The sequence below is a fragment of the Camellia sinensis genome, unplaced genomic scaffold (genome assembly GCF_055761805.1).
Source record: "Camellia sinensis isolate YWXY unplaced genomic scaffold, ASM5576180v1 Unanchor1, whole genome shotgun sequence".
In the NCBI taxonomy this organism is placed as follows: Eukaryota; Viridiplantae; Streptophyta; class Magnoliopsida; order Ericales; family Theaceae; genus Camellia; species Camellia sinensis.
The window spans coordinates 2,215,134-2,223,065 of record NW_028128987.1 but is presented as its reverse complement, the minus strand read 5'-3'; the positions used below and the strand labels follow the sequence as shown (position 1 = coordinate 2,223,065).

At 33.1% G+C, this 7,932-nt stretch overlaps 1 long non-coding RNA gene across 1 annotated transcript; it reads right to left on the bottom strand.

Moving 5' to 3' along the window:
* Positions 1-3,579: 3,579 nt before the first annotated feature.
* LOC145814241 (uncharacterized) lies at positions 3,580-7,714 on the bottom strand. Its single transcript, XR_014357586.1, has 3 exons — positions 7,586-7,714; positions 7,355-7,400; positions 3,580-3,924 (listed from the first exon to the last, which is right to left on the bottom strand). It is a non-coding gene; the product is annotated as an uncharacterized LOC145814241 (long non-coding RNA).
* Positions 7,715-7,932: the final 218 nt, after the last annotated feature.

Genomic DNA, 7,932 nt, shown 5'->3' with positions numbered 1-7,932 from the left:
GCACCGCCAATCATACTCAAATTGACAGGCAATCCGAGCACACCATTCAGATTCTAGAGGACATGTTCCAGGTTTGCATTCTCAATTTTAAGGGGTCGTGGAAGAGGCATTTCCCTTTAGTAGAGTTTGTCTATAATAATAGCTTTAAGATGAGTATTGGAATGGCACCTTTTGAGGTCCTGTATAGCCGATTGTAATGCCCTCAAATAAAAGACATAAACTAAACAAGATGATTCAATCTAATACATGATTCTATATTGATTAACCAATTTCCCTCAAATAGCATTTCATTTCATATGAGAGGTATACAAAGTGTTTATATGCAATACATATGTAATCTCCTAAAAGGGTGAATCTATAGCATGTGCAACAATAAGTGAGTGAAAGAAATAACAACAAAACATGTGCCTTCCAAGTCTTAAGCCTTATTACATAAAAGGTTGTCAAAAATTCACAATAACAACAAACAACCCCCCTCCCTTCCCCCCCCCCCCCCCAAAAAAAAAAGAGAGAGAGAGAGAGAAGGGGAGCCTCTTACCCCCAAAACACTCCACACCGTCAACTAGGCGGGATCACCACATCCTTTCTTGCACAAATCCACTAGGGGTGAGGACAAAACCCAGTAGAGATATCTTAACATAGTATATATATTTTAAGCAATCTTATAAACATGAATGAAATGCAATGCTATGTTCAAATATCCAAGTTTCTCGTTTCCTTTGAAACATATACAACGTTTTTTTTTCAAAAAAAAAAATAAAAATAAATAAAAAGTCCATTTTCTTCATGAAATTCAAATCAAGACAAGGGGTGCTAAATACTACTCAAGTAATCCCTAGGTTGGTATCTTTAAGTAGGCGTAACAGACACTACCAAATCCTCACTTTACCGACTCCTAACCGGAAGGCACATGGTACTTCCTCCGTGCGTGGTTTTGGTTTTTCATCCTGGGCACTCAAGCCAACTTAAACAATCCCAATTACACCCCCTATTCAGATTTACTAAACGTATTTACCCCAAAACATTTCAATAACAACATTTGTTTTCTTAAAACAATGAATTAGTTTTCCAAGGCATAGCCATAATTTGAACAATGTTCAAAATGATGCAAATGTATGAAATGAAAGGTAATTACATATAGATATCTCATTTGTACAATAATTTATTCAAAATGAGCTTCCAATATTCAATAGTTTTCAAAACCATGACAAATATAAATTCATGTGACATTTGAACCTTTTCATCTTCAAAATCACTATTCCATTCATATCCCAACATATACTATTTCAAGGCCAATAATAACAATTATTCATTCCATGAATATCTCAATTACACAATCAATATAAAGAGAGTTCTGTCGATTTCTTGAGAAGTTTAACAATAATTTCATGAATATTTCATAAAATCCACTTTTTCCCAAATTTCTTCAAAACTAAGGTTTGACCTAAAAGGTTTTTCCTTCATTTTTCATAAATTCTCCTCCCAAGATGCTTTCCAGAGTTTCATAAGTTCATAAAACATTTCTAATTTGAACATCCTAAGAAGAAAAGTCATTTTCTTTAACACTTACAAAACCCACACTACAAAATCCACACCATACTTTCAAAATCATAAAAGAAAGTACTAGACATGCTAAAATCATATATGTAACTTAAACAACTACCTCAAGACTTGGAATGAAGATGAAAGAAAAGCCCCAAAATTAACAACTTCAAAACTTGATCTCCATTGCACACAATGTTGCTCTTGAGGAGCTCTCCAAGATTAAAGCAGACACTAGGGTCAAAAGCTCAATGGATTTGGGTAGATCAAAGAATTAAATAGGTGGGTAGAATGGTTTTCTAGAGAGAGATGAGAGAAAAGAGAGTGAGAGTAATTGTGGAGAGAGGATGAAGTGAAAAGTGAAGCGAAAATTGTGTAGGGGCTCAACTTTCAAGTGATTAGACATATTTTTCGGAGCAGACTACGGACAGACTGCTTGAGTGACCAATCATGCGCTCGAGCGAACAGTTCAAACTCCAAGAATCTTTCTCCTTCTTGCAAAAGACCGCCCGAGTGGTCAAACCTTCGCTCGAGCGAAGAATACAAACTCCTAGAAGTTCAGATTGTAAAACAAGATACTAGAAGGTTGACATTATTGCTCGAGTGACGAAAGGACCACTAGAGCGATCTCAACTTGAAAGTGAGACAGAACCATCCCAAAATATTTCCACCATTCCCCAGTTTCACTCCAACACCCAAAGTACAAAATGACATCTCGGAACACACTAATATATATATACACGAACAATCACAAGGAAGAATAGAAAACAACACAAGACTCAAAAGGCTCAACAGTGACGAAGACAACTAAAGGAGACATAAATTATAGATTAGAATACTCAAATTGTTTGGAAAAGACTCGAGGCATCACAACCTCCCCATCTTAGGAAATTTTGTCCCCGAAATTAACCGATCCTTTCAACAAGCGACAAGTTCCAACCCAACAATCTCAAATTGAGTGTTTAACGTCGAATAACAATAGCATGATCCTTGAATACAATTTCAAATGATTCATGATTCCATTAACATCGATGATTTTACAGAACCTTTCACTACAACAAGTTGGGTCTTGAATGACGAAATTTTTTTGTCTTCAAAGAGCTAATTTCGTCACTATAGATATTTGTGAGGAAATATTTTCGTCACCGGTTTCGTCATTGAATGTTTGTCACTAAAAACCAACTTGACGAAAAATAATTTTGTCACCAATGAAATTACTTCAGTGACAAAATTTTTTGTCACCAATAAAACAACATTTTGTCGCCAAAAATTCTCATTTTCGTTACCAAATAGTTATTCAGTACCATATTTATAACTTTAGTTGACGAATAAATTTGTCACGCATGTTGATCATTGATGAGAAAATAATTTCGTCACAATAAGATGTAAAGATGACGAAATTTTTCGTCTTCAAAAGTCATAATTTTTTGTCACCAATAAAATAATATTTTGTTGCCAAAAATTCTCATTTTCATCACCAAATAGTTATTCAGTACCATATTTATAACTTTAGTTGACGAATAAATTTGTCACGCATGTTGATCATTGATGAGGAAATAATTTTGTCACAATAAGATGTAAAGATGACGAAATTTTTCGTCTTCAAAAGTCATAATTTTTTGTCACCAATAAAACAACATTTTGTCGCCAAAAATTCTCATTTTCGTCACCAAATAGTTATTCAGTACCATATTTATAACTTTAGTTGACGAATAAATTTGTCACACATGTTGATCATTGATGAGGAAATAATTTCGTCACAATAAGATGTAAAAGTGACGAAATTTTTCGTCTTCAAAAGTCATAATTTTTCGTCTTTAAAAGTCATACATGGGTGACGAAATATATTTCGTGACAAATATATATATATGTGATGAAATTTTTAGTCACCAAACAACGAAATAAATAAAAACTTTCATATATAAACTGCAGTAAATTGTCACAAAAAAGTTTATTAGTGACGAATAATCACTTTGTCATAATAACAAGTACAAATGACAAAACAAATTCGTCACTAAACTTGTTCCATATTTTATATTCAATTTAAATTATTATTTCACAAATATCCCTGCTCATATCCCAATAGCCTTTTAATTGTACTAAGAAATCCACTAGCTATTATACATCACTCCACAAAAAAATTCACTAAACCATTTATATTATAAATCAAAATATATCCATCAAACAACTTTAATAATAATCCATTAAGTATCACAAAAAAACCATCAAAGCAAATCCCAAAATGAACTAACGTGGAGTCCACAAAAAAAAAATCAATACTCAATCTTGATTTGCAACTACAACTAAGCATCGGTTTAGGGAAAAAAATTCAACAGTTGATCTTCATTTGCAAGTATGCTTCCGAACGTCATCAAAACCAATCTACAAAGAAAATAAACAAGGCAAACATTAATATATTATCAATTACATCTAAACTCATATATAAATAATTTTATTTTATAAACCAATTTAGTAGAAATGCATATAACAATTCAAAACTTCAAAGAGTTGAGGTGATCCTTGATGATAAAGCAACACGGAAATAGAGACTTAGTCGATGAGACGTATTACAAGCGTGGGTAGTTTAATGTATCTCACTGCCACGAGACCGGACATGATGTTTGTAATAGAGAACAAATAAAAAAGAAAAACATGGTAGTATTTTGCACATATTCAAATATACAAGTGCCCTTTATGTTTCACAAAATGATTTTGAATCCCAATGTAATTGAGCGTAGTTGCCTCAAATCATTTAAAATCACTGCAATGCCCAATATGACTTAACAAATATGCACTTGAATACCACTCCTATAAATGATAGAAAATTGCAAGCTAATTGAATTCGTACTCCTAGACCTTGAAATTGCTCCAATACTGCCTATAATTTGACAAAGTACATTAAGCACTATAGCCACAACTGATTCAAAATGTGCTACAAGCTCCGTCTGTTTTTCAGGTCACAATTGAAAGCATTGTGAATGAGGGGATGTATTAGAAGCAAACATGCCATAATATGTCTGTAGGTGCAGCATCTTGCCAACAATGCGTGCATATTAAAGTTCTTACCAAAAATACATAAGCACCAACCACAGTTCATCAAACTAGTTAAACCAGCCAAATCTTACCATAATTACAAAAAACATACAGGGACTTTCAACTTCTTCGAAGCTTTTAAAATAAATCCTTTTCAATTGATTTACAAATTTTTCTGAAAATAACTAATGATCTGAAAACTTTAGATTACTTCCGTAATGATAATATAAGCTATTTTTTTTGTCAAAATCAAATACTTTTTCCACTATAATCTATTCTCACACTTCCTCGAATCACAAAATTCTTAAAAATATCTTTCAGTATACAAAGGTAAGTTAATAAATCTAAAACCTGCCACAATGCAAAGACAAGGGATAATCCAATCCCCACACAAAACGAATCACAAGGGGTCATAGATGAATTCTGTAAGATATCTACTTGCTAATAATATCTGAGTATTCATCTGAGAAAAGTAAACAAACAATAAAATTTGTAACTGTAACAGTATTCTCTTTGCTTTACTTTTTCCCGGACAAAAATTTTCAGTTGAAGCAAATGGTGTAGTTAAGAATGCCTCAGCAAAGGCCAGCAAACATAAATCTAGGAATTAAGACAACATAATAGTCCATACAAGCATAACTTCTCATTTATAAACCTTCAACAATAGTTAAAATTTTGGTGGTCTAGAATTGATACTTCAACAACTAGGCAGTGCACTCTCTGAGATCATCAATCGTTGCCTAAGAAGCATGAGCATGGACACATGACCCAACATGGACACCGACACAGTAAATTTAAAAATTTTAAAAATATATATATATATATATATATGCATATATATCTGGAGACAAGACGTGAGCGACACACAAAATATAGTTTACACATTTATAAGCACATGCTGTGCATGGAGACTGCTGCGGTGGAAAAAGCAATAACACTCAAGCCTGGTGAGGAGTGGAAATGAAGGCAGGAACTCTCTGCTGTTCCTTCCAGTTATTGCAGTGGGCAGCTTGATCCTCAGAGTCCTCCATAGCAGCTAAAATGTCCATTTTCTGGTCTAAATACAGTACAGGTACTTTGCCGACTTTATTATTATCTTTTGTTTAATCATCTCAAATATTGGTTTTTAAAATATTTATATTAATCTGTCAAATAAAATTGGGAAAAGAAGATTGCTTATGGGCCCCTTTGAGATAGCTTTTGCTTATGCATAATTGGTTTCTTTGGATGCCATGTTCAGAAGTCTTAGTAGTTGTCAATAGTGACTATCTGATCGTTTGGTTTATGGAATGCCAAGTCATTTATCTATTTTATAGCGATATAATATTTGATTATAAATTAGATACATAAAAATTTCAACCAAATAATAATCTACTATAAAATATGTATTTTTTGTGCTTTTAAATGTGTAAAAATGACTAGATAGGCATATGCCTCGCACACACACACATAAAAAAACAAAACAAAGAAAGCTTATCCAAATTAATGTCCAAATCATATCTAACACAGACAATAGCAGATGTATCAATGTTGGCATACATATGACTTGTTTGACAAAGGAAACTCATATGAAAGTGAGCTGGAACAAGCAGAGACCAGGTTGCAGACTCAACTGCAACAAAACACCAGGCCACAGCCCAAGCCACAGTGGCTGCAGCCTAGGCCACAAGCTCAGAACAGAGCAATATCAACTGCAGCCTAGACCATTTCTCACATATGTTACTTGAATGATTCATGTACAAGCCTCTAAATACACCACAAAATTATGTAAGTACTCCTAAAAATTCATTTAAATTACTGTCCCCTTAAAGTACAATTAAGCGAGTTGGTAAGTGAGTATGTTTCTAGTTCGAATCTTCTTCTATTTGCGCACTAGTTGATGGTGTGACTATTAAACCTCAAATTTATCATATGGAATGAGTCTAGATGAGTTCTCAATTTTAAAAAGAAAAGAAAACTTAGGGTAAAAGCCCTTAATCCATAAGAAATCAATTGTTTCAGTAAGCCCTTAATCCATGAGAATGAATGTTAAATCAAATTAAAATACCCTAAATCCATGAGAAAATATTAGTGTTAAATCAAATAAACCCTAATTCCATGAGAAAATACCCTAAATCCATGAGAAAGTAGATGTTTGAGTGTTAAATCGAATTAAAATGCCCTAAATCCATGAGAAAATATGTGTTAAATCAAATAAATCCTAATTCCATGAAAAAATGACATAAATCCATGAGAAAGTAGATGTTTCAATGTTAAATCAATGGGAAGTAGGTGTTTCAGTGTTAAACAATTAAGAAGTAGGTGTTTCAGAGTTTAATCAGAAGATTCTTTAGATATAGAGAAAAAAAATCGAAAGATTCATACCTTAAACAAACCAGATTCTTCTAAAGTACAACTATGGTGAGCCCTAGGGAGGAGCAGCGCTTGGGGAAGAGGCAGAAGGAATGCCGTGAGAGAGAGAGAGAGAGAGAGAGAGAGAGAGAGAGAGAGGAGAGCAAAAGAAATGAAGGAAAGTGAAAGAGGATTAAGGTTGAGCATAAAGAACTGAGATTGAGCTAATTCATGTGTAGTAACAATGTTGTACAATTCTGTCCACAACTTTTAGGACCAAAGAGAGAGAGCAAATACTACATACCCAAAAAAATTTCAATAATCAAAAAGCTTCTATATATGGATGAGAAATAAACCAACATAGATGAGCCAAAATATCAAGCTAAGATTAATTAAAAATAATTTTTACTATATATTGTTGTAAAAGCCTGAAGGAAAAGAATTTTACTCTTCAGTTTTAGAAGCCATAGATGAACAGTACATGAACCTGCAACCTAGAAATGACGGAAGAAAACAATTTCAATTTGCAAGGCAGAAATAACATTAAAGGAAAGGTACTTTGAGAGTAATATTGAAACATAATTCAAGTGCACAATATTTGCAGAAAATAACCGTCTATACTGACAAAGCAACAAATCTCTTCAAGTAGTCTTTAGCTAGTTTGGGTTTTAGATCTTACAATCTTTACAATGCCAACATCAGCATCACTTTCAAATGAAACAGCAACTTCATCCAAGATTGGAGCCAAGTTTTTGCAATGACCGCACCAGGGTGCATAAAATGCCAAAGGAACTGTGTAACAAAACCTAACCACATATCAACATGAATTGACTGATAACATGACAATCATTAAGATCTAATAAATTTTTCTTGGTTTCTGAACTCTAAATCAATTATACAAAAACAATCCAGAATTCTAATTGACATAAGGACCACATAAAAGGCCAAACACCAATCCCAAGTTCCTAATATGGATACGAACAAATAAAATGTTGAAAAAACTACAGTTAATACATACCATTTTCT